General features: G+C 43.9%; 1 protein-coding gene across 3 annotated transcripts in view; it reads left to right on the top strand.

The window, feature by feature from the left end:
* The window catches only part of LOC126356200 (uncharacterized), an 878,454-nt gene that overhangs the window by 93,603 nt on the left and 757,489 nt on the right, over nucleotides 1-27,362 (top strand). For 2 of the 3 annotated variants that reach the window (XM_050007001.1, XM_050007002.1), the window contains one exon: nucleotides 18,192-18,252. The exons of the other annotated variant lie outside the window; for it this stretch is intronic. The gene's annotated coding sequence lies outside the window, so the exon portion shown is untranslated. The remainder of the gene's footprint in view (nucleotides 1-18,191; nucleotides 18,253-27,362) is intronic. 3 annotated transcript variants of the gene reach the window in all.

Raw genomic sequence — 27,362 nt, 5'->3', positions numbered from 1 at the left:
ATTTGTCCAATGAATACCCATTTATCATCTGCATTTCTTCTTGGTGTAGCAATTTTAATGGCCAGTAGTGTACTTATAATTCTGATGACTGTATTGTTTCCAGTGTGTGTGTGTGTGTGTGTGTGTGTGTGTGTGTGTGTGTGTGTGTGTGTGTGTGTGACAGAGAGAGAGAGAGAGAGAGAGAGAGAGAGAGAGAGAGAGAGAAGAGAGAGAGAGAGGTATTGTGGTTAATGTTGAAACTTTCACGTATTTCTTTTAATCACGTCCGTCTCGTAAAATATTTTCATACACACGCTAGAGAATCACATATCGCGGGATAGGGAATAGATCATTGTCATAAGTTAATGACAGTCGCTTCATATTTGCGGAAGAACTTTATAAGGTGATCAAATTTATTACCACATATTTTTGTGCCCTTTCATTTTACCGAAAAAGATGAAAGAGCACTGGTCTTATAATACTGGGTGCTTTGCGTCGAAACAATTCTGCTTTTCCCTTGACATAATTTTGTGAAACTTTTGAAATCCTAAATTGTGACGGTGGCAGAAGAATAACCGTGACTGACAAAGCGAGCTATCTGCACCTCTTGTCGCGCTCTCCCTCGTGATCATTGTTTGACCCTCGCTTCTTGCATGGTTCTTTTCGCCGGTTCGCTGTAGTCGTGAGGGCGGAGTACTTTGTGTCATTCTCCTTTCGAGGTCTGCTGAAACGTATTATTCTACACAAGGTACTTATGTTTTGCTTTTACAGGATTGTTTGTTCTGAACCTGTGAGCTGCCACTGGCAAAATCGTAAAATGTATTGCAGAAAGAAGTCAAATCCAAAAGGGAGTTTCGGTCGGCGGCATTCTCTGGGGACTTAGACAGTTTCATTGTGGACTGAGCTTTACGGCACGTTTCTACACAAAGGAAGCGAACATGTTCAGGCTTTTCTACACACATCAAAAAAATTATTGCATCACCCAGGTTCCCAGAACTCCAGCGCCCAAAGATGTAAACAACCATGCATGAGCAGCGCCTATTAGACGGAGAGGGTCCGACAGCCCATCACTTCCAGTCAATCCACCAAGAAGGAGGTGCACGGACCATGTCTGCACTTCAACGGTCAATACCGCGGTTCAATCGCGTCCGCATTGTTATTTGTACCAGGAAGGATTCTCAACAAGGGTAGTGTCCAGGCGTCTGGGAGTGAACCAAAGCGATGTTTTTCGGACGTGGAGCAGATACAGAGAGACAGGATTTGTCGATGACATGCCTCGCTGAGCCCGCCCAAGGGCTACTATTGCATTGGATGACCGCTACCTACGTATTATGGCTCGCAGGAACCCTGACAGCAACAGCACCATATTGAATAATGATTTTCGTACAACTCAGGACGTCGTTTAACGACTCAAACTGTGCGCAACAGGCTACATGATGCGCAGCTCCACTCCCGCCGTCCACGGCGAGGTCCGTCTTTGCAACCATGCAGCGCGGTACAGATGGGCCCAATAACATGTCGAATGGACACCGCAGGATTGGCATCACGTTCTCTTCACCGATGAGTGTCGCATATACATTCAACGAGACAAACGTCGGCCGGTCAGGCTGAACGCCTTACACACTGTCCAGCGAATGCAGCAACGTGGACGTTCCCCGCTGTTTTGGGCTGGTATTATGTGAGGCCGATGTACGTCGCTGGTCGTCATGGAAGTCGCCGTAATGGCTGTACGATACGTGAATTTTGGATAGCACCTCGTACAGCTGTTCTCGTAGTAAACTCGAGCGAAAACAACGTTCAACGATTTAAATGCCTCCACTGCCCTGCAAACTTAATTATGTTTATAGTGCTTAAGTACGTGGCGTTTCTTTGTTTTGTATCATGGTATTTCAGTTTATGGGTATATTTATCGATTTTCATATTTTTACTTGTACCTCACTGTTGAAATTTGAGCACACATATTGTCATTTTGAGATAGTGATCAGACAGGATACTTATCTACGTGTCACCTGTCAGAGTCGTATCTAGATGGATCACGGGTCCCGTATCACTCCAACTGCACACGCCCCACACTATTACAGAACCACCACCAACTTGAACAGTCCCCTGCTAACATGCTAGGTCCATATCTACGATGTTTCATTGAATGCTGCGCACGCTGACACTTGTTGATGGCCCAGCATTGAAATTTGCAGCAGTTTGTGGAAGGGCTGCACTTCCGTCACGTTGAACGATTCACTTCAGTCGTCATTGGTCCGGTTCTTGCAGGATCCTTTTCCGGCCGCAGCGATGTCGGAGGTTTGGTGTTTTACCGGATTCCTGATATTCACGGTGTACTCGTCAAATGGTCGTACTAGAAAATCCCCACTTCATCTCTACCTCGGAGTTGCTTTGTCCCATCGCACGTGCGCCGACTGTAACACCATGTTCAAACGCACTTAAATCTTCATGAACTGCCATTGTAGCAGCAGTAACCGATCTAACCACGCCGCCAGACACTTGTTGTGTTATATAGGCGTTACCGACCGCAGCGTCGTAATCTACCTGTCTACATATCTCTTTATCTGAATACGCACACCAGTTTCTATTCCCGGCGAGGTCAGGGATTTTCTCTACCTCGTGATGACTGGCTGTTGTTTGATGTCCTTAGAACTACTTAAACCTAACTAACCTAAGTTCTAGGGGACTGATGACCATAGATTTTAGGTCCCATAGTGCTCAGAGCCATTTGAACCAGTTTCTATAACGCTTCAGTGTATAATGCAACGGCCACGAAAGCCCAGCTGATCGAATCTACCGATATGTTCCGCGTACATGGTGCCTAATTATGTCTTTAGTCGGGGAGTTTAACATCATCATGATATAAGTCTTAACTGAATTGGAAACACCTGATACGAAAAAAGACTTCCTAATCTTGGTGATAGGTATTGCTTTCTAAACTCAATGTAGTACGAAACTACCACGGACCTCTCGGCGAATTCGTATTTGAAGAGAGCGTAGTCCTGGGCTCTGCACTCGCCTCGGGCAGCGTCTCGCCGCGTTACGCAATCGGCCACCCTCGTAAATAGGAAACGAGCGCCGCTTTATTACCGGCTGCAGGTTTACGGCGTCTTCAGTAGCGTCGTCATCGCCTGCAGGCTGGCGCCCGACTCGCAAGACGGAGCGCGTCCTGATAACGTAACCGCTACGAAGCACCGGCTCTCTTGTTCTAGACCAGAGGCGCTGTCTAATTTACGGAAACAACAAGCTCTCCTCTTCCAACTACGCAACTTTATTGCTGACTGTACTTCTGATTGTTTTATGAACTTATGTAACAGGAAACGCTTTCGTTTGGGCGCTAGAGTGTTTTCACAAGTCTACCGTAAGGAAACTAGAACCGATGTAGCCAACGGTTCCTGTTGGACCGGATCATTTCAACTTTTTGTATGACATAAGCGGTTTCAGGACAGTTACCTTTGCTGATAACGCTGCCTCACAAACTACAGGCGCAATACACCCTCTACCCAAAATCTCCATTACTAACTTGGCAACACTTTATCTATTTATACAAGCCTTTAACCAGTCATTAATGGATAATTAACAGTGAGCTATGCTAAGGATCTTGTACTGCTACATAATGCCATGACCAGCTACACTCTCATGGTATTGAGGGTGATCTCACTCGGTATGAATGAATTCCCTACACAAAATTTTATCAGCTGCAACCTAGTCACAAAAGCGTTACAAAAATTCTTAAAGAATAACTGCACGGTTCTTAACTAGGTAGCAGCTCCGTGTCCCGCTAGAAACGAGAAGCAGAAAGGGCAGTATAGCGCTGAGGTATTATTATTAACAACCTCTACAGTGAACGAATTCCATTTCCTTGTTGTGTCATAGCATCAAGATAAAATACAGTTCCTAAACATGAAGTTCACTGTTTTTAAATATTGATGGATTTCAAGCTTTCCTCTGCCTATTAAGCACAACATTTTATTCAGTACACACGACTATTATTTCCGAAGTAGTTTTTAAAAAATATGTTCAAAATAGCTTTAGGTAAATAAAATTATTTTCAATATAGGTTTAGGTTAACTGTATTAAACGACGTGACCATGTTTTCGTTTGAAACTTAAATTCGAAAGTCTTTTACTTTGTCTCGTCAAACATGGAAAAGAAGATATACGAAGATAGTATCTGCATGTCCATATTTTCAGAAATGATTGCGGGACCTCGGGTGTTCAGCTCAGAATGTCAAATCAAACATTTTTCAAATTTCCAAACTGTTATTTTACGAGTATTAGGCTACACGTTTCGGCGATATATTACGCCATCCTCTGGTCTCCTGACGGACAGGTCAGGCTTCCAACATCAAGGTCGATACCGCACTCTTAAAAAGGAATATGTCCTCAGGCACTAATGAACGTTCTGCTTTGTGTGTGTGTGTGTGTGTGTGTGTGTGTGTGTGTGTGTGTGTGTTTGGAGGGCGCTCAACTCCGAGGTTATCAGAGCCTTTACACATATTGACCAAACTGCTGAGGAGTCCTTGGGGAATATTTGTCCCACTCCTTTTTAGTTATTGCGCTATTCTGGGAGGGGGGGGGGGGTCTTCGTTGAGACAGATACCTACCAAAAGCATCTGAGGCCGGTTATATAGGGTTTACATCCGAGGAGTACGCAAACCATTCCATACGTTCAATATATTAGCTTTCTAACGCCTCCGACACTTCAGCGGTCCTGTGTGGGCTGCCACTATCATCCACAAACAGATATTCAGGACCTACCGCACCCCTAAACACATGACACCCTGAATAATCCCACTGCAATACTGTTGTGTTGTAACGGTACCTCGTGCAGAGATATGTAGCGGTGTACGATCATTGTGCATAATGACTTCCCACACCATAACGCCTAGTCCAGACTGATGAAGTTCTCGAACATTCTGCGGTGTATAACACGATCCCCTCTCTCTCCACACTCAACTGGTGGCCTGAATCACTTGCTGCAGTAAATCGGGATTCCTCGGAAAACATCACTCGTTACCACTGTTACTGACCTCGACCAACAAGCTCGTTGGTACGAACTCATTCACCAAGATGACGTGCTTGAAGTTGGATGTATTTTACTGGCTTCCGAGCCTATGAACCAGCCTGATACATTCGCCGCGAAATGGTTCTGACAGAGAAACCCCTACCTATAGCCGTTGCAAGGTCTCAGCGATCTGCCTAGGAGTTAGATGGCTGTTGCTCTTCTTCACTGAGGCTACGTATCGATCATCTTGTGATGTGGCGGTCCATCTACGACCAACAGCCATCTTTCACATAGCATTCCACCTGCAGTGGCCTTTTTTAATAACGAGATTACACTACCGGACACATCCATTACTGTGGCCGCAGCAGTGACATTTTGACCTGCTTCGACCTAGCTAACTACTCGTCCACGATCATAAGCACTCAAACACTGTCTTGCAGACATGTTTCCGTGTCACACGGAGTGCCGCACTGATCGATTCCACACCGATCTTTCTGGAACACCGTACTGAATAAAGTGTCGAATGCATACAGTGCGTTCGTGCACAGGATTCGCTGCAGTTAATACGCTCCGCCTTCTATATTTCTTATTACCATCATTGCTCGCGTGTTACGCAACTATTGTCGGTTGTTCGATAGCAGCTAGCAGTTGTGCCTTACCATTTGTCAGTTGGTCCCTATCAGTTGTTAAGCAGTGCACTTATAGAGTACCTACAATGTAACTTACAAATTTGCAGGGATACGTTATCCACTTGTGTGTGTGTGTGTGTGTTTTCTATATGATTTGTAGTAATTGTACAGTCGTCTTCTGAAACCTTGAACGTGGTTATGAAGAACATTTTATGTTCCAACCCTCCCTCAGTGGGGAAACGAGACGGCCTACTACACATTTTTCATATTGTTGCTTCTGAAATGACAATAATTAGAATGATCACACATTAATTTCTTTCACTCCAAAAAATTGGGAGATAAGGGCTAAGCTGTTAAGGGAACCCATCAAAACCTAAAGTAGGGTTGATTCCAGCTCGCTACATCGCTAGAAATAGCCAGGGAAGTTACAGAAGTAACGGTTTTCGATGACCGCAGACGCGGCGGAGTACCAGACGGCAGGTGCTGGAAGCACCTGCTGTACTAGCTGGGCGGTGGACAGCTGGCGTCCCTGTCGCAACACGTTGGGTTCAGGCAACCCGACGTTACAGCAACTGACACCAGATACAGTGTACTTCATTTTCCCGCTCGAGTATGTTCGTTTTTCATCGGGAATTTGGCTCTTTGTTCAATGGTTCAAATGTCTCTGAGCACTAACATCTGAGGTCATCAAAAAATGGTTCAAATGGCTCTGAGCACTATGGGACTTAACATCTGAGGTCATCAGTCCCCTAGAACTTAGAACTACTTAAACCCAACTAACCTAAGGACATCACAGACATCCATGCCCGAGGCAGGACTCGAACCTGCGACCGTAGCAGTCGCGCTGTTCCGGCCGGCTGGAGCGTTGTAATATGCAGTATAAGCGATTGAACTGTCCTCATCTCTAAGGTTGATCTCAACATTGCAGTGCCATTCTAGTCACAGGTTTGTTAGAGAAAGTATGTCAGATTTTTGAACTGAATTATCCATCTGCTTTCGAGCGGACGCCCAGTTTACGGCGGACTGTCAACCAGTGTTCACTACGGCGTTTTTCACATACATGTATCACTGCCAGATCTGAAGCGATAAGTAACACGTGCAATTCTTGGATTGACTAAGGCTTGAAGCCCGAATCTTAGGACTTGAAGTCTGACGCTTGGTCAATGCGACACCGAGCCACAGTATGAGGGCGTGCTGAAACGTAATGCCTCGAAATTTTTTGTTCGAGAACTGTTAAAAAAATTTAAACAAACCGAACGTTCTTAATATCCATGTCTCCATATTTATTGCTCAACAGAGTCACCCGGACGACGAAAGCATTTCCGAAGCCAGTGACCAGTTTGCCGCGCGGGATTAGCCGAGCGGTCTAGGGCGCTACAGTAATGGACTGTGCGGATGGTCCCGGCGGAGGTACGAGTCTTCCCTCGGGCATGGGTGTGGGTGTTTGTCCTTAGGATAATTTTTCGTTAAGTAGTGTGTTGTTGTGGTTGGCAGGAGAGCCAACAACGTGTTACTAGAGGAGGCCGAAAGGCACGCGATTTAGCATACGCAGGCTGGCGTGAAGTCTGGAACAGGACAAGGAAATTAGAATTTAGAAACAACGGACGTAGCTGGTGGAATACTTAACTTAATCCATTAAGGATGAACGTCGCTCTTGACGGTTCATGATTCACAATATCAATAGTAACTGAATATGGCGCCTTGCTGGGTCGCAGCAAATGACGTAGCTGAAGGCTATGCTAACTATCGTCTCGGCAAATGAGAGCGTATTTTGTCAGTGAACCATCGCTAGCAAAGTCGGTTGTACAACTGGAGCGAGTGCTAGGAAGTCTCTCTAGACCTGCCGTGTGGCGGCGCTAGGTCTGCAATCACTGATAGTGGCCGGGTCCGACGTATACTAACGGACCGCGACCGATTTAAAGGCTACCACCTAACAAGTGTGGTGTCTGGCGGTGACACCACATGTGTAAGCTTAGGGACTGATGACCTTAGGAGTTAAGTCCCATAAGATTTCACACACATTTGAACCTTTTTTGACCAGTTCGTTGCTACTATAAATGTAGAATGTTTGACTTTGGTTATGGAGCTACAACCGCATCTTTTCTTCTATCGCTTCATCATTATCAGAGAGAACTCCTCGAAGGTGTTCTTGAAGTTTCGGAAACAGCTGAAAATCGGTTTGGGGCCCAATCGGAATGCATGGAGGATGTTTGATGACAGTGAACCCAGTCCGCCAGATTGTCGCGGATGTCGTCGTCGTGGGTGTTCTGGCATTTTCACACTGAACGAGAGGGTACTCCATGCGTGGAAGACCTCATCGAATTCGAAATTCGATTACAGCACCCACCGACATAACTACGTTACACGGCGTCATGTTTAACGCTACAGTTCTGAGGGCTGCAATTATATAGACATAAAGAATAAAAGTGTATAATGTTAATAACGTTTGCCTTATTTAAAGAGCCACGCAAATTTCGACATAAAAATTCGGAGGCATTACTTTTCACCCTCGTAATATGAAAATGGTCACTCGAATAAGGTTGTGTATGACGTTTAGAGAGGATGAGGTACGACAGTCGCCAAATATAGCATCACGAACAGCTCTGTATTTGTGCTTTTATTAGAACTGTTTACTAAAGATAAAATGGCATATGTTCCAACAGAAATAAAAAAATTCACGTCTGAAAAGGTGTATTTCTATATCAAGTAGGAATGCTGCGATACAGAATGAACGAATTAAATGAAAACAATGTTTCTAACTGTGTGACTGTCCCGTCTTTAATCTTTAATTTTTTGGCACTGCTAATGGCGCATAGAAGTGAAACGATACGTTAGCAAACAGAGAAGAACGTGAGACGCTAGAGGCCGTTTAAGAATGTTTCTGAAATCTGAGTGCCACCAAACGTAAAGATATGATCTCAGCGTCTTAGAACTTTAATTCGTGTGAAAACCGACATCCGTTAAGATTAGAAGTTGCGTCAAGTATTGTAAAATTCTTTTCCTGGGGAGTATCTCAATACCGTCCGCTTATAAACAACCACGGGTATAAGACGAGCGAATGAAATTTGTTTTGCGTAACAAAGCATCAAGCTGAAAAAGGCACTTAATAGCGCAAAGCAGCATCGCAGAATCTGTTCGCCGAAAGATTGTAACGACGCTCTTAGCTCATCCTAAAAGGCTGAAGCGAGTGTGTGTTAATTTGCTTCAAGAAAGACACAACACAACAAAATAATCGAAAGAATAAATTGTAATCTGTGACAAGTGAACTAGAAACCTATCACGTCGGCGGGAAACGAGCAAATAATTTAGATATCGTATACTATGTTATTAGAGTTCGCGGACTATTAACAGCCATTTAAAAAAATCAATGTCAAGTAATGTGTGGTGCCGAATTATAAATCACAAAAACGTTGTTATTTTTCGCCCACTGATCTCATCTTACATATCCAACGTAAATTTTTTAAGGTCAAGATGACGATAAACTACTGGTTCATATTGCTAAAGCAGATGTTTTTCAATTTTAACTGCGGCATCTTCCTTCAAAATCAATCAACGTAGTGATAGTGGATGGCCAGTTTACCACAGACCTTTCTTGCGCCCCGCAGAAAAATGTCGTTCATGTGAACGCCTTCGAACTACGGGCCGTTTTAGTTCACAAACAACTTTATTCGTACGATCTCTTGATCAAAACATTTCTGCATGTCGTCTTCCGGTCAAGAGATGTCTGCAGTAAACTACTTTTCCATTGCCGCTGAGCAAATCGGTTCTGTTGAAACTTCTCCTAGCGCATGGACACAGTTCCAGCTCGAAACACATGGTAAATATTTCCTTATCAGTGCGTACACTTACATTTCTTTTTGGCTTACAGAAAATAGATAGCGGAGTATTTCGTTAAGATTATCTGAAAGTGCAAGGTTTCTGGATATATATATATTTTGTATTCTTCTGTCTACTTAATTTACAGTGTGAATGATTACGACAAAACACACCGTAATGTTGTTTTAGGAGTGGTACAGATGTACACGAGTCGTCATCAGTTTAAGAGATGATGTGCTAAGATGACAGCAGTAGTTAATGTATAAATAAAAGCATCGTATTTTGCAGAATCCCTAAAGATTTACACTGGCAAACGACGGAATACTAAAGCTGAGTCATCATCTGATATTTTCGTACAGCAGATAACAGACAGCAGACCCTACATAAACAACAATATGTGCTATTAAGAGAACAAAAGGGCGAATCACTTATGATGGTGAATCTGCTCTGAAACATGTACGGGTGAGAAAAAAAAAAGGCCAGTTGCGTTCCTCAAGGGGTACTGGCTTCCCAAAACATATTGATTTCAAAGCAAACACCGACACAAAAGTGACGTTTGACCTGAAGATGAGTAATACAATGACAGATGTTGTAAAAACCAAACCATACATACTACTGAACGTTAAGGATTTTCTGCCTGATAGAAAGGTCCAACCCCGAAACATGATGTAGTGTTTAAATAATTTAAGGGAATTACGAAGCACTTCGCCTGGCAGGGGCCTGTGAAAAAATGTTTACAAATTTCAGCAGTCGCCATTGAATAATAGCCATTGTGGCTTTAAACTGAAATACCATCTGTTGGAAAGGCAATTTGTCACGCAAGGCAATAAAATTAAAGCACAGGGTGGCGCCTAACAACCTAACATTTATTTTGGCATTAATGCCTCAGGTTATCAGTCGTTATTATGTGCTACCTTGGCACAAATCAGAGTAGCTCAAGGAGATTAGTTATTTTTGTTTCCGAGTGCACTGTTTGCATATCGTTCCAAGATCATTAACAAAGGAATACTGTTGAACAGCGAGTTAAAACTTTTTTACCTCACGAAACTAGAAGTGTGATTCTCTCACAGACACGATTTCGTGTTGATTTTATAACTCTATAGTCACCCTTATTTAAAACAACACGTAGAATTTCCGAAACAAAAACAAAAAAATGATTCAAATTGCTCTGAGCACTATGGGACTTAATAGCTGAGGTCATCAGTCACCTAGAACTTAGTACTACTTAAACATAAATAACCTAAGGACATCACACACATCCATAGCCGAGGTAACCGTAACGGTCGCGCGGTTCCAGACAAGCGCCTAGAACCGCTCGGCCACTCCGGCCGGCCTTTCCGAAACAGTTAGTAGTGACGGATTAGTACTTGACAGGTAGCGCGAACGGCCTACCAGTGTTCGTCCACGACAGTATGATGAAACCGTAAGAGCAGCGTTACTGAGAAGTCAGGCAAATGAGCAAGGAAAGCAGATGCGCCGCTTGCGGTTTCTAGACGATCCGTTCAGCGAATTTTAAAAACGGATTTGCAATTGTATGCGCATAAAGTAACGACGACCAGAAATCTATCGACGCATCAAGCTTGGCTGGCAAGCATATGTGAAGAATTCAAAAGTATTCAGATCAAAAATGCCAGTAAATTTGAAGAAAGCAGTATTTGATCAGTGCATTCTTGCTGTGATGACGCATGGCTGCGAGACATGGACACTGAACTCATTTACAAAAGGGAAACTTAGGACAGCACAGAGAGCCATGGAGAGATCAATGCTGGACTATACAAGAAAGGACAGGAAAAGGGCAGATGACATCCGGTCTGTGACGAAGGTTAATGACGTCTTAGAGACAGCAGGTTTCTTGAAATGGCAGTGGGCTGGCCACGTCGCAAGAAGGAAAGACAACAGATGGATGAAGCTAGTACTGGAGTGGAGTCCGAGAGAGCACCGGAGGCCCAGAGGAACACCATCAGATGGGACAAAGACATCAAGAAGATCGCTGGTAACACCTGGCAGAAAACTGCCCAAGACCGTCCCACTTGGAGAAGACTGCTGAAAGCGTACCTGAATCCACGACTCGAAGAGGCCACATCATTTAATGGTTGAATTGGCTGATGATGATGATGATGAAAGTAACGACGGTCAACGGTCATCGAAGAACGACATTCGCTGAATGGGCAGTGAATCAAGGTGTATTGTTGAAAAATGTATGATTTTCAGATGAGGCACATTTTCACGTTGATGCCGTTGTTAATAGACAAATGTGTGCTTTTCGGTTTCCGAACACCCAAATACGAGTCGCCATCGCAAATCGTGGGGTAATAGAGGGATTCTTTTTTGAACTCACTGCGAACAGTAAACGTTATCTAAACTTGCTGCATAATAATTTTTTTCTTCAGCTTCTTACAAAATGGTTTGAAATACAAAACCAGTGCTTCATCCAGGATGGAACCAAACCGCGCCTAGCTAATATTGTATTTGAGTTCCTGCGTGGAACTCTTACGGCAAATCTCATTTCAGACAGATTTCCTAATAGTTTCGCGTATGGATAAAACTGACACCCCGTACGGACCTGATTTGAACCCGCGTGATTTTGTTTTTCCTTGAGGATTTCGAAAGGAAAAATTTCCCTGAACATCCTCGCAGAATAAAAGAAAAGAGTGCTGACAGCTGAGGCGTGCAACGAGACAACAGAGTATGTTTGTCGCCGAGTAATTCAAAACATGGAAGAAATTGATTGATGTGATGATAGTGATATTGAATGTGTCATAAGCAGAACATAATCTTCAGGTGTATTCTTAACAAATTAAATTTTGGATTTATCTGTTTTCGAGGAAATAAATATATTTTTTACAGAAACAAAGGTTAGATCATTTCGTGTGCTACCCTGTAAGCATCACTTCTAAAAATGCAAAAGCGCTCAGCGCTGAGGACAATGAAGTAACAGGAAGAGAAACGGGAACGATTAATTACACTGTACTGTCTCGTCGAGGCTGAATCACTTCCTAGGTTGTGAGGCATTATGATGGTCGGCGTGGTTGGAGGTGAGCGTTTCTGTACGTAATACAAAATGAGGTTCCCGAGAAAAGACGCCAGCGGCTGCGACACGCCCAGGGCAGAACCCTTATAAGCTGAACGTCGTCAGGCTGGAAACCCTAAGCTGACACTGATTCGATTTCCGGCATCTCGACAGCTCCGGTGCGTGATTGGTTTTCATGGCGGTACGGCCTTTCAATCAGCCAAATGGAAGAGGCAGGCGGCCAGGCTCGTATGCGACGCAGCCCCCCCCCCCCCCTCCCCCTGGGAGACGCATCTTCCTGGCAGTCGGCTGTTTCGGGAAGTACGGAACTTCTCTCCGCTTGGCTTCCCCCAACCAGCCAGCCAGCCAGCCAGTCAGTCAGCGGCACGCGCGACGCGCCTGCATCTCAATCGCGGCGGGCACGGCGCCCGGAATACCAATGGCCCGCCTATCGATGCGTGCGGCGCTTTGAATGGCTTACTGCCCCCTCACTGGCACCCAGAGGACCACAATGAATCTGACACCAGCGCTGTTTCGACTCCTCTGACACGAATGCGGAACCGTTTTTCCCATTACTTCCATGTAGAGGAACGAATAGACAGCTTTCTGTGACACTAAGGAGGCAGTCTTTAGCCCTACTGTTCAGTTTGTACATCGAGGAAACAATGACGAAAATAAGAGAAAGGAAAAAGTGTGATATTAAAGGAGAGGGTGGAAAGGCATCACTAATAAGATTTGCTGATGGGATTGTTATTCTCAGTGAATGCGATAAAGAATTACAGGGTGTGCTGAATGGAATGAACAGTCTACTGAGTACAGAATATGGATTCAAAATACACCGAAGAAAGACGGAAGTAATGAGAAGTGGCGGACATAAGAACAGCGAGAAAGTTAATTGGTGACCACGAAGTAGATGAAGTTAAGGAATTCTGCTACCTAGACAGCAAAATAATCCATGAAGTACGGAGCTGGGAGGACATAAAAAGCTGACTAGCCCAGGCAAAATGGATATTGCTGAAGAAGAGAAGTCTACTGGTATCAAAGAAAGACCTTAATTTAAGGAAGAAATTTCTGAGAATGTACGTTTGAACAGCATTGTATGGTAGTGAAACACGATCTGTGGGAAAACCGGAACAGAAGGTTCAAAAATGGCTCTGAACACTATGGGACAGAACTGCTGTGGTCATCAGTCCCCTAGAACTTAGGTTATTTAGGTTTAAGTAATTCTAAGGACATCACACACATCCATGCCCGAGGCAGGATTCGAACCTGCGACCGTAGCGGTCGCGCGGTTCCCGACTGTAGCGCCTAGAACCGCTCGGCTACTTCGGCCGGCCCCGGAACAGAAGGGAATCGAAACATTTGAGATGCGGTGCTGCAGGAGAAGGTTGAAAATTAGGTGGGTTGATAACGTAAGGGATGAGGAGCTTGTCCACAGAATCGGCGAGGAAAGGAATATATGGAGAACGGTGACAAGAAAACGGGACGTAATGATAGGACATGTGTTAAGACATCGCGGAACAGCTTCCATGGTAACAGAGGGACCTACAGAGGGCAAAACTGTTGGGAAAGACAGAGATTGGAATACATCCATCAAGTAATTGAGGAAGTAGGTTACAAATGCTACTCCGAAAATTGGAAATTTGTGGTAAGTTCCTGTGGAACCAACCTGCTGAGGTCATCGGTCCCTAGGCTTACAGACTACCTAATCTAACTAACATATGCTAAGGACAACACACACACCCATGCCCGCTGGAGGACTCGAACCTCCGGCCCCCCCCCCCCCCCCCCCCCCCCCCCCCCCCCCGCAAACTGCGTGAGCCTTGGCAAGGCTCCTCCGATCGCGTGTCTGCCCCGCGCGGCTTTACTCCGAGGAGGTTGGCGTAGGAGAGAAATTCGTGGCGGGCTGCATCAAATCAGTCAGAAGACTGGTGGCTCAAAAAGTAAAATAATAATAATAATAATAATAATAATAATAATAATAATAATAACGGGGAGCGTCAGCCTTGGCAGTACCGAGGCGCCGTACTTCTTCGCAAGAACGTACCTGCATACTAGAGATTTTGAAGAGTGTTACAGTTGAAAGTTTCTGGTGCACCTCAGAAACAGCAAAATATTCCAGCTCCAACTATATTTAGAGGATATCAGTTTGTTTTCTCTATACTTTTTAATACTGTATTTGGAGAATGGATGACTTCGGCAGTTTGTTGCTGGATCATATGCAGACTATGGAGGTTTAGAAGTATTTGAAGACACGAATACTGCAGCATTGAACATAGTTGGGATTTCCCAGCCTACAGGACTGTTACGGAAGACAGCTCGCAACAATAGAGGGCATGTCGCGCGCTGTTGTTGTTGTTGTTGTATTCCGTCCGAAGAAAGGTTCTATCCTTTGAAAGTTTCTTCAGTTCTGCGTAGCTGCTACAACCTACAGCCACCGCAACCTGCTTGCTGTAGTCCAGCCGTGATTCCTTAACTCCTCAGGATGTCCCCAAACACTCCCTTTATTTAGTCGCTTTGGACCACAAAATGTTTTTTTCCAAATTCGATTCAGTACATCTTCATTAGCTATTCGATCTACCCAAATCAGCATGATAGAAGTGGGGAAGTTAAACTCTTAATGCCACGTGGGATTAGCCGAACGGTCTGTGGCGTTGCAATCATGGACCGTGCGGCTGGTCCCGGCGGAGGATCGAGTCCTCCCTCGGGCATGGATGTGTGTGATTGTCGTTAAGATAATTTAGGTTAAGTAGTATGTAAGCTTAGGGACTGATCACCTTAGCAGTTAAGTCCCATAAGATTCACACACATGTGAACATTTTTGAACATACTCTTAAACTTCGTTTGAGATATTTCACAACCCAGTCTGCGAACTTCTCATCCATGTCACTGGGGGTTTTTGGAAAAGTTAAGAGGAACGGCAGGCAGTGAACTCTAACTCATGACTAGCGTCTTTTGATTACTTGAAAACTCCACGCCTCTGGCCTGGACCTCCCTCGCGCTACTGCACTGAGATCACACGTGACCGCCTAAAGAGAGCTGCGACCAGCGCCGCGAGATAGCAGCAGGCGAGTCCTTCCGTTCCTCCTGATTGAGCGCGCTCCTTCCTCGTGCTTTCTCCCCGTCTCGATTCCTTTTTACACCTAGCCGTGCTTTCGTCCGTACTTTCACGCGTTTCTACAAAAAAGTGAACTGTAGATAGTTTCCCTAACTAGCGGGCATTCCTTTACGTATTGAATCATCACATAAACACCGATGTGTCAGACGCACCTCTGTGCAAGCTTTCCCGGATATTGCACTGAGTTTCGAGGCTAAATTTCGGAGTTAATCAGTATGCACCAGCGATTCCCAGCCTGGGGGTAATTACCCCTGAGGGGTAAAATGAAATTTTCTGGGGGTAAAATCTGAACATTCGATCTATTCTAGTCACAAAACTAAATTATTTTCAAAAGATCATTACTATTATCTCATTTTTGTAAGACTAATATTTATTTAATAAGTTATCAATAATTGATTTTTCCCAATTAGTAGCACTAATGTGGTGGAGGCTACAGGTTCCTCACAAGGCCCATCCTCTACACACATGTTGTGATTTCTCCCGTACATCGCTGATGATAAAAGTGGGACATGTGTGTAACAAATGCTAAATGGCTAACGAAAATATCTTCTCCAAGTCGTAGATAGTACATGCAGTAGTCCAGAAATTGCTTCATTACCAGCTTCGAAACAGATAAATGAATTAATTGACGACAAGACACAGCAGTAACTACATAAGGGCTACTATATTGCTGTGCACAGTTTATTATTATTATTATTATTATTATTATTATTATTATTATTATTATGGTAAGATACAAAGCCTGAAGTCGTCCAATCTCTGCCAGTAGAGAAGTAATGAGTGCAGCAACGAAGTGATTTACGAACATCTAAGTATAGTATATACATCTGAAATTGTTTAATTTTAATTAGGGTTGCAGTGTGCAGCTCAAGCAAGTGCCGCAATGGAGAGAAATAATGCAGAGGAAGTATGTTTTGTAACAAAAATCTGCCCTCACTGTGGACAGTTAGATTTCTTTTCTGAGGAGTTGTGGGTAGCACTTGCAATGTACCACGAATTCCTTAGTCATTCATTCTAACACGCACGCGCGCGCCCGCAAACTAATATCATTCATGTTTCATCATTTTAAAAATGAAAAGCTTTTCGTTCTACAGTTTAGTTAAGTGCTAAATTTAGTGGTAATGTGGGGGAGGGGGGAACAATAGATGGCAGGGAGGAGGCGAGAGGGCGGGCGTACTACCTAATATCTGATTGCACTCAGGGACAACTATCTAAGAAAGATTGGGAACCACTGATATACATTCTGCTGCCATAAAACTCTCACTCCGTGCCGTTCAGTTGTTGTATCCCGTTTAATTTCACTATTTAAAAGGTGAGAGAAGCAGCTAATGGTGTAGAAGACCACTTTAATGTACAGCAGGTGATACTGTTTTAGGAAGTTACTGAAGTTGTTTACTAACGCAGAGAAAACGTGGTGAGAATACGTTTCATTGGAGAAAGTTGTAAGTTACCTTCGTCGAAAATTATTACCAGCCATTGATAAGAATTACACGTTCGTCAGTGTATTGTAGTAATGAATCTGCAGGGTAACATTGGTTGACTGTACTGGTAAGCTGTCCGCCTAGCGGTCGGCGTTTTACGGCACTTATCAGTGGAACCTTTCTGCATACTCGTGCACTGCGGCTACAAGAAGCTGTCGAATAGCTGCTATGAACGTGCTGGAGGATAACTGCTGGGCGTCATTAGAGCAACTGCGTATGTAGGAAGCTGCTTCGTCAGGTAGAGTCAATTGAAAGATTAACTATCTTCGACAAAACAATGGGGGTAGCAAAATGTGTAATCTAATAAATCAGATGTCTTCGACTGCTCCAATAGCTTAAACTTTAACTATTGCTCCCGGCTCTCGAGCACCGCCCAAACTATCGAACGCCTCTTCATGTCTGATCTGTTTATCGCCCACATTTCGCGTCCGTACAAGGCTATACTTTTAAAGAATTTCCTAAAGCTTTAAATTTATAATGGCCTTAAGTATATTTTCCCTTTTCAGAAGTGCTTTTCCAGCTATTGCGAGTCTGTATTTTATATCCTCTCTACTTCATCCATCGTCAGTTTTTTGGTGACCAAACAATGACAATTGTCTGCCACTTTCAGAATCTACTTTCCTAATCTAATTACTTCCGCATGGCCTTCTTTAATATGAATATAGAGAGTGATGAAAATAAAACAGGATCGGAAAATATTTTATGAACATTTGGATAGGAAGGAAGGAAGGAAGATTGGGGTTTAAAGTTCTGTCGAAAACGAGGTCAGAGTGTAAGAACAAGCGCGGACTGAAGGATGGGGAACGCTATCGACTGCGCCCTTTCAAAGCAACCACCCTGGCATTTGCCTGGAGCGATTTATAGAAATCATGGAAAACCTAAACCTGGACGGTGGGACTCTGATTTGAACCGGTGTGGCCGCGCGGGATGAGCCGAGCGGTCTTACGCGCTGCAGTCATAGACCGTGCGGCTGGTCCCGGCGGAGGTTCGAGTCCTCCCTTGGGCATGGGTGTGTGTGTTTGTCCTTACGATAATTTAGGTTAAGTAGCGCGTAAGCTTAGGGGCTGATGACCTTAGCATTTAAGTTCCATAAGATTCACACACTTTTGAACTTTTTATTTATTTTTTATTTATTTATTTTTTTTTACCAGTGTCATCCCGGAAGCGAGTCCAACTTGCTAAACATTGCGCCACCTTGCTCGGCACCTTAAGGTAGGCAACTTTCATCTTCCTCTAGTGCGGTAATGCAAGTTGGGTTGCCTACCATGAGAGGCATGAATGCATGGGTGGAATCAAAATTGGTGGGCGCTATATAGCGAGGTCACCAGCGCCCTTTTTCATGATCATGCTACTCTTGAAATAGTAGTTCAAATGGTTCAAATGGCTCTGAGCACTATGGGACTCAACTGCTGTGGTCATTAGTCCCCTAGAACTTAGAACTACTTAAACCTAACTAACCTAAGGACATCACACAAATCCATGCCCGAGGCAGGATTCGAACCTGCGACCGTAGCAGACGCACGGTTCCGGACTGTGCGCCTGGAACCGCGAGACCACCGCGGCCGGCCAGGAAATAGTAGTACTCTTGTTAAAACAGAAAGCAAAAAGTTATGTATCGATAAGTACAGTGACAGAAAATGTCATAAAATTTGTGTTAGTCACAGTCGTATTGTCACGTGAGAAAAGAATTAATAAAACATTGGTAATCGTAAAGAGGATGGGCGATCGTGGAACTAATAGAATGACCCAGGCACTAAAGCACATTAAAACCTTTGTCCAGTTAAGTGTGGCAAGATTCTTGACGTCACAATAAAGTCAAATTCAGTTACTATTTTTTCGTTGTCGCTTAAAATTGAGGTTAAGTCCTCGGTAGACCAAAGGCCACCGACCTATCAGCACAGGATGTAGAATATAGTGCACTGTGAGTGTGAAGCTGCGAACACTGCATCACGGCGGGTCCTTTGCCGCAGGAGATACGCATACGCATGCGCAACTGATCCGTGTCCGATACGAAGGTGAGCGGTGAGCACTTCGGCCACTCGCGGGTTTCGGAAGGAACTGCGCCGCCACCGCTGCTGACTGGAGCGACCGCAGCTCGTTGTCAGCCGCTTTCGCTGCTCTGTCAGTTTCCTCATTCCCGTCGGTTCTAATGTGTCCAGGGAGTTGCGAGAAGGCCGCCTCTTTCTTTTATCTGTGCGGGAGGTGCACAGTGTCCTGGATCATCTGAACTATGCTCTTTGGTCGAAACTTTTTTAAAAATTCTTTAATTTCCAACTTTATAATAATTATAAATCTTAACCCACTTCCTTAAGTGATTAGTGGGTCTTAATTTTATCCAACATTATTTGCAGATAATTACAAATTTAATGAGTGAGCTACAGCCGTAACTGGATTAACAATGGGCAACTAATTTATTATTACTATTATTCACTTTATAATACCTACGCTTAACTAATCTCTACTGCCTGCAGCGTCGCAGGTGTGTCAGTAGTTTATAAACCTACTTGTAGAGCCTTGATCATCGAGCTAATCCCGATGAGCACGCTCCTGACACTGGGCAGGCCAAGGATGTTATTCGCTGCAGGTTCCTAACTAACTAATTTCCTAGATCTAAGTCGTACTAACTAGTTCTAATCTAGGTCATGTCCGGTGCTTTATCAGTGGTGTTGTACCCCACTCCCCTGTACGAGGAGTATTCCAGATTGTGAGGGAAGTCGGCCTCTCCACACACAGGCACTCTGGGAATAGGGTACTAGATTCAGCTAGTGTTAGGTATGTCTCAGGTTGTTAGTTAATCAATGTTACTCAGGTGTTCCTTTAAAACCTTTCGTAATACCTCGTTAGCCAATTTGTTGAGAGTTTGAAAAGTGTCTTCTCATCTGATTAAGTGGTAGGTGTCATGGTCGGGTAATTGGTCACGTCATGTGGATGCTTGCCGGCCGGGGTGGCCGAGCGGTTCTAGCGCTAGTCTGGAACCTCGCGACCGCTACGATCTCAGGTTCGAATCCTGCCTCGGGCATGGTTGTGTGTGATATCCTTACGTTAGTTAGGTTTAAGTAGTTATAAGTTCTAGGGGACTGATGACCTCTGAAGTTAAGTCCCATAGTGCTCAGAGTCATTTGAACCATTTTTTTTTTGTGGATGCTACATCATTTAAAAGGGGGCACTTGTAAACCACATGATCGGGAGTACTCTCTGATATACCACATTCACACGTGGGTTTGGCGCTCTTCCCAAACCGACATAAATATGTCGGGTAGGTCCCATGACCAGCGAGAAAATGGATCAGTCCTCGGGTAGGTTCAAAGTATTTCATGCCCAGTAGTTTCCTGACAATAGGAAGAAGTTCGAATGTTCTGCTTCCCACAATTCCTGCCATAACCGCTTTCCTCTTCGCCTTATCTCACTCTCATCCTTGTCCCCGATCCCTAATATGTCTTCTATCTTCGCGGTATTCCCTTTTTTATCTCGGAACCACGCAGCCTGTTCTCGAATTCTGATGTCCAGGGGCCAGAGCCCCATTATGACTAATAGGGCTCCCCCTGGAGATGTTCTGTAGGCCCCCACAGATCTCAGTATCATGTTTCTCTGAACCCTTCTCACTGTCATGGCGGGTACAACCCTCCTGAGCCTGTGTGCCCAGACTCCCGAACCGTAACCCACTATTGATGTTAGGATGCTGTTGTGATATAGTTTTATGAGGTGAAAGGGAAGATGAAATCTCTTATGTCCAATGGAGATGAGATTGATTAGTGCTTGGAGGGCTTTCTGGGTTACGGTGTCAATGTGTTTCCCGAAGTTCCACCTTTCGTCAATGGTGATTCCCAGGTACCGTGTCTCACGTCTCCGAAGAACCGGTGAGCCCTCGATTCTCACAGTTGAGTTTCAGATTACTTGCCCTTTTAGTAATAGGTATGTTGACTTACTTGGTGATATTTTCATCTCTGTGTTTTGGCACAACAGTTGCAATTTATCCATAGCCCTTTCTATTTTGGGCTCTATGTTTTCGAGACTACAACCGCCAACCAACAGGAGGTGGTCATCCGAGTAGGCTATCACCTGTAGCACTTGTTCACTTTGTTGCAAGTTGTCCAGTAGCGGCTCCATGTGGGTGTCTCAGAACAGGGGTCCCGGGTCGGAACGTTTGCTGAGCAGCCCGCAGAGCGCTAAGAGAGTGGGTGCACATAAGAAACTTCCTCCACAAAGAGTTTAATGAGCTGAAATGCTGTCGCGGTCAGTTTGATCTTGTATGTGACTCGAATGACGCAAGGAAACAGAGATGTAACGGAGAGCAGCATTGTCGGTGGGAAAGCCTGCGTGGACCGGCCGTTCCAAGGCCACGCAGGCGGACCGTCAGACGAGCCGTGCCGAGCCGTGCCGTGCCGTGTTGTGCTGGCAGCCGGCGGACAGCCTACTTTCCTCGCCGCCGCGCCCTTCCAGCAGCTCTCCAGAGAGGCGGCGCCAATATTCCAGTCACGGCCTGCGCCGCCCGCACAGGAGAAATTCAACACTAGCCCGTCCGGATTCCAGCGCATTCCTCCTGCCTGTCATCAGGTACAACCAACAAATTTGTGTCGATTGCCTCGTCAGTTTCTAGCACACTCCCCAAACGTTGCAGGTGGCGATAGATACTCAAGGTATTGTAACGAAGATTAGAAATTAGAGATGTTAAAGAGAAAGTGAAGGGCACTGTAGTATATGCTGAAAAGTTCTGTGCACGATAAGGAGAGACTACGGTTTGGAAGAAAATGAACTTACCTTTCCGTTTAGTCCAATTTTAGGTCCAAGGATCAAAAGTGGTTCATATGGTTCTGAACACTATGGGACTTAACTTCTCAGGTCATCAGTCCCCTAGAACTTAGGTTAGTTAGGTTTAAGTAGTTCTAAGGACATCACACACACCCATGCCCGAGGCAGGATTCGAACCTGCGACCGTAGCGGTCGCGCGGTTGCAAACTGTAGCTCCTAGAACCGCTCAGCCACTCCGGCCGGCTCCAAGGATCGAAAAAGCAGAAAAACACAGCATTTCATCAGCAACGGAGAGAAATTTTCAGAGCGGAAGATAGCCACGTGCGTGCCACAAGGGAGTTTACAGGACCATTAATTTTCGCTATCTGCAGAGAGATACCTATTAACGTTTAAAAACCCCGAAGCGACTTAAGTGATGCCAAGACAAATAATTTAATGTAAGACAAATGGGCTGCAGATTTTGGAAAATAGCTTAAAAGTGGATGGCAAATGTTTAACATGTAACGTCGCCAGATGACGTTCACTATGTGATCAAAAGTAACCGGACACCTGATGCCCTTCATCGCTAACGCTGGAATTCAATATGGTGTCGGCTGACCCTTAGCCTTGATGACAGCTTTCACTCTCAGGCATTCGTTCAATCAGGTGCTGAAAGGTTTCTTGGGGAATAGCAGCCCATTCTTTACGGACTGCTGCACTGAGGAGAGGTATAGGCGTCGGTCGGTGAGGCCTGGCACGAATTCGGCGTTCCAAAACACCCCAGAGGTGTTCATAGGATTGAGGTCAGGACTCTGTGCAGGCCAGTTCGTTACAGGGATATTATGGTCGTGAAACCACTCCGCCACAGGCCATCCATTAATAACAGGTGCTCGATCGTGTCGAAAGATACAATCGCCATCCCCGAACTGCTCTTAAACGGTGAGAAGGAAGAAGGTGCTTATAACACCGCTGTAGGCCTATGCTATGATAGTGCCACGTAAAACAACAAGGGGGTCAAGCCCCGCTCTGAAATCAATGAGAGGGGAAGAAGTAGCCTACCACCTCGTCGACATATTTACGTTGCATGGTGCTCCAACGATTGTGTAGTCCGATAACGGCAGGGAATTTGCAAACAATGTGGCAAGCAGCCTAATGGAGTGTTGGCCCATCTTGAAGATCGTCCATAGTAACGTTCCCGGTAAGCTGCGCCGCTCACACATTTAGGGGAGCGTCGAAAAAGCAAATCAGGACATTGAAAATATGCTGTGTGCTTTGATGCAAGATGGAAAAGCTAGCTGCTGGAGTGACGGACTTGACTCGTTCAACTTATGGAAAACAGAGCTTTTCATTCTTTGATTAAAAGGTCACCATACGAAGCTTTGTTCGACTGCAAAGCCAGAGTAGACGTCTCGGCGTCGTCGTCCTGCCCGACGATGTTTTACAAGACGCACAGACTGAAGAAGAGCTGGAAAAAATAATAAAGAGCGTACAAACAACATAACAGCAGGAAGAAAGACGAAATGAATCAATACAAGAGGTACAGCTCCCTGCAAAAGACGTGGAAGAAAATGCAGTCCATGTTGGAGGAAACCAAAACAGTGATGAAGTCGTGGTTGATGAAGAGCCTTCCATTTCTGTGGTTACTGAAAATCCTTGTTTATCGGATAGCTGTTGTGTCTGTTGAAAAGAAACCAGCGGTGCTCAAACCAGCGGTGCTCATATATGTCAAAAGTGTGGCCAAAACGTTCATGTCATCTGTAGACACACTACTAAAGACTATGATGGCGGCGAAGTGGAAGATTATGGGGTTTAGTATTTTGTGCAGTGTTTCCTTCAATACTGGGAAATATATTTAAAGTAAATCGGAATTGAAATTGACCCCTGAGGTTCGGGGGAAAAGTGAATAGGGACATTGACAAAAAAATTCATCTTGTGCCTTTGGGTTCCAGCTTGCGAATTTCGAAACCCGACGTCGACAAAGGGCGGGGTGACTTACGTAGTCTGTTAGCAGTTGTTATGTAGGTGACGGAGGATGGCTTTTGCCAACTTGCAAGGGGAGAAGGAGCCTTGAAGCAGCTCTACGTAAGATTAGAATTCACTGTGTGCCCGAAGAACTTAATGAACATTGAAGAAGTCGTTCACTAAGAAATACTTCTTAGTCCACAGAAAGCGGCCAAGGATTCGTTAGGTATATGTGCAACACCAAATGCCAAAATGAGTTGCCTGTGTGTGTGAAAAAAATGAAGTGCAATCCAAAATGTCACTCTAGACTGCCGTGGTGCAACAATCCGGTCATGCCAATTCTGCTTTGTGTTTTACTGGTAACAATATTCCGTTGACATTTTTCTGTAAATCGTGAAATGTATGTACAAGATCAAATTGACAAAATGTGAAACGTTCTTTTGTAAGGAAGAAAGCTGAATACTTACTGTAACAACTACTTCAATCTCTGTTCTGCTTTCATTGTTTTCCGGTAAGTATACCCTGTGCTTTATTTCGCAGTTTTGTACTTTGTTTCAAGTGCGTCATAATTAATAGAGACTTCTTATCTTGTGCGTTTCAACATTTTCCGTAAATAGTTCTGGTCATTCAGTATATTGTATAGAATGCGAAGAGAAAGTATGTAACATCTTCACAAAAAATACTTGTATTTCATAGTTTGCCTAAAACCATCAGGCATTCTACACATTACCTTGGTATACTATTGAATACCGGGATTTCACACAGTACCGGTAACACACACACTAATACTCGGAAGTGCTCGAACCGCTTGAGGTTGTCCAACAGGACGCATCGAGTGTGTACAAAGGACAGCCTTAAAAGTCACACAATAATATTGAAACAAAGAAGCCGCAAATTTCGCGAGTAAATACTAAAGGAATTCCAAGTATTCAAAGAATAATCTTAATGTTAGAGACAGGAACATGAGATCAAATTAAACATTGCTCACTCAGTCATGTGAGTGGAATGAAAAGAAACGTTAAGTGCGCTATGGTATGTAGTTTAGAGTGATTTTGTCATAGCATTAAACAACAGGACACGCTACACGTACGACCAAACCAAATTATCTTTTGTATTTTTTTCACAATCTAGATGTATTCAGATTCAGTCGAAAACATACAATACCAAAGTCTTCCCGCTCTCAAAGTTCTCGCTGCATTTATCATGTATCACCCCGAAATACAAGACGCAGTTACACGCGTGTTTCCGTTGATAAAGTTTTATGTGTGTATTCTTCAGTTGAAACTTAAAATCAAGCATTGTCTTTATTTTTATTTTATTCAATAGTAATGGTTTGAGATTAATATTCACGTATCTTCCATTCTCGGGTGGCCTCAAAGGAAATAATTTGGTAGCAGGAAGTATACAATTTTAAAATCAATTCAGAACTCACGGCAAATCGTGAAAGAATGGAAAGAAAATATAGCAAAACATTTATTCTCCTCGGTATCGTTGTAATTTATCACCATGGTGCAGACCGACAGACTTTGTAATTTAATGCCTAGAAGTGTTGTTCTATAGAGGTATAATGCTCTTCGTCCACGGCCGCATAGTCTGAACTGCTCTTAGGGCAAGGACCCGGCAGCACGAATTCCTGTGGTTTCTCTGAACCAGGATTCCTCATTACCCCGCTTGACACGGGCGTGACGAACTTTCAGCAAGTTTCTCAATAAACGTATATCGACGGCGCACACCGGGAAAGCTGCCGCTACACTGTTACGCCTAGGGCCTGTTTGGTCCTTATCGTCCTCAGATATTCAGACATCGTCTCCTCTAGGACCATATGATACTGGATGCCTTTCCTGCTATTAAACATAAACTTTTAACGTTCCACGAGAAATATTGGTTGGTGTTGAGTGGATTTATGGAACTATTAATGTACTAGGAGGAATTCCGGATGTCTGACCTACATCCAATTCATGGTGCTGTACGACACTGAGCAACTTATGCCAAGATTTTGTAAAAACTGAAGATTTGTTTGTAATATTGATAGCGTCCCCTGTTATGTCTGCTACAAGCGAGAGCTCATTCTTTATTGTAAACTTACCGCTTCCGTACACCCAACTAAAGGCCGTGATGATTCATCAAGAATAAAGCCGATTCTTTAACCACCTCACCTCCATTAAGAAAGTTGTCTCTATGTAAATTCAAAAATAGTGCTTCAATTGACGGTATTATTCGCATTCTACAATTTGCTGAGAATTCTGGAGAGCCCTCATTTTCAGAACAGTGTACCAGAATAAAATTATCATGTAAAAAAACAAACCTGCCACCTAACTATTAGCTTTCATTATGTGTTTCTGCTCGTTGTTTCTTGGATTTTAATACATAGTAATTACGATATGTTAAGTTATTTAGCAACAAACTAGTTGTCGCGCGGGATTAGCCGAGCGGTCCAAGACGCTGTAGTCATGGACTGTGCGTCTGATACCCGGCGGAGGTTCGAGTCCTCCCTCGGGCATGGCTGTGTGTGTTTGTCCTTAGGATAATTTAGGTTAAGCAGTGGGTAAGCTTAGGAACTGATGACCTTAGCAGTTAAGTCCCATGAGATTTAACACACATTTGAACAACCAAACTAGTTTCATATTTGTTTAGTTATTTAACACAAAACCAGTTTCATATATGTCCATAGGACAATTGTAATTTTAAGATAATACTCTAGTCACCCATGTTTTCTCGACACCGATAAACTTTTCAGCAGACATTTGATAACATATTGACGCACAGTACGGTCAAAAACGAAGCGCTCATGGACGATCTGATCCACGATCACTTCGATCACGAAACTGGATGTCGTTTGAAATCAGTTGCGGAATTATTCAAAAACCACGACTAAAGATGCGCAGCTTATGTCCCTACGGAGCTGTCATACGAATGTCATGCAGTGTTAGACCATGTATAGCATAAGGGCTTCGTCCACTCAAGGATTTTGCTTTTACGAATATTTATCGAGCTGAAAAGGGAACGTTTCTGGCAAAGATCTTTTACATTTTTTTTTCTTTTACAAGAGTCGGATGGGAGTATAAACTGGAAAAACTGCAACAAAGAAAAGAATTTGAATATCGTCAGAAACTGGGGAAAATGAGGGATGCGTTTATGGCAGTATGGCTGAAAGTAACATATCCAGCCGACGAACATTGTGAGAAACAAAGATGAGACGGAAAGAATCAACAAAGGACGTACCTAGACACAAAATCCGGTAAAATATTGTTTTTACCAAGCAATATCTGGTATCGCAATAATTTTAAGAGCGTGGTTGTTGGATAATAATAATAATAATATTAATAATAATAATAATGTCTGAGAATGGAAAGAAATAATAATAATAAAAGATATACAGTAGATGGAGAACGTTTGTTGTAAAGGTGCGTAGCCACAAAGAAGTGACATAATACGGCATCAACAGAAGTACTTCTTGATGGAATGAAAGACAAAATTAATATCGATTATAAAAGTAGAGTATTTTTGCTCACAAATACAAGCTATGTTTCCCTTTCTGCCTCTTCCTTCCTCGTGTGTGTGTGTGTGTGTGTGTGTGTGTGTGTGTGTGTTTCACATTCCACACAGTTTGTTTTCAGAGTGTACAAGATTTA

Source organism: Schistocerca gregaria, chromosome 3 (genome assembly GCF_023897955.1).
Source record: "Schistocerca gregaria isolate iqSchGreg1 chromosome 3, iqSchGreg1.2, whole genome shotgun sequence".
In the NCBI taxonomy this organism is placed as follows: domain Eukaryota; kingdom Metazoa; phylum Arthropoda; class Insecta; order Orthoptera; family Acrididae; genus Schistocerca; species Schistocerca gregaria.
The sequence above is the reverse complement of the archived record's forward strand: the minus strand, read 5'-3'. Positions and strand labels throughout refer to the sequence as shown.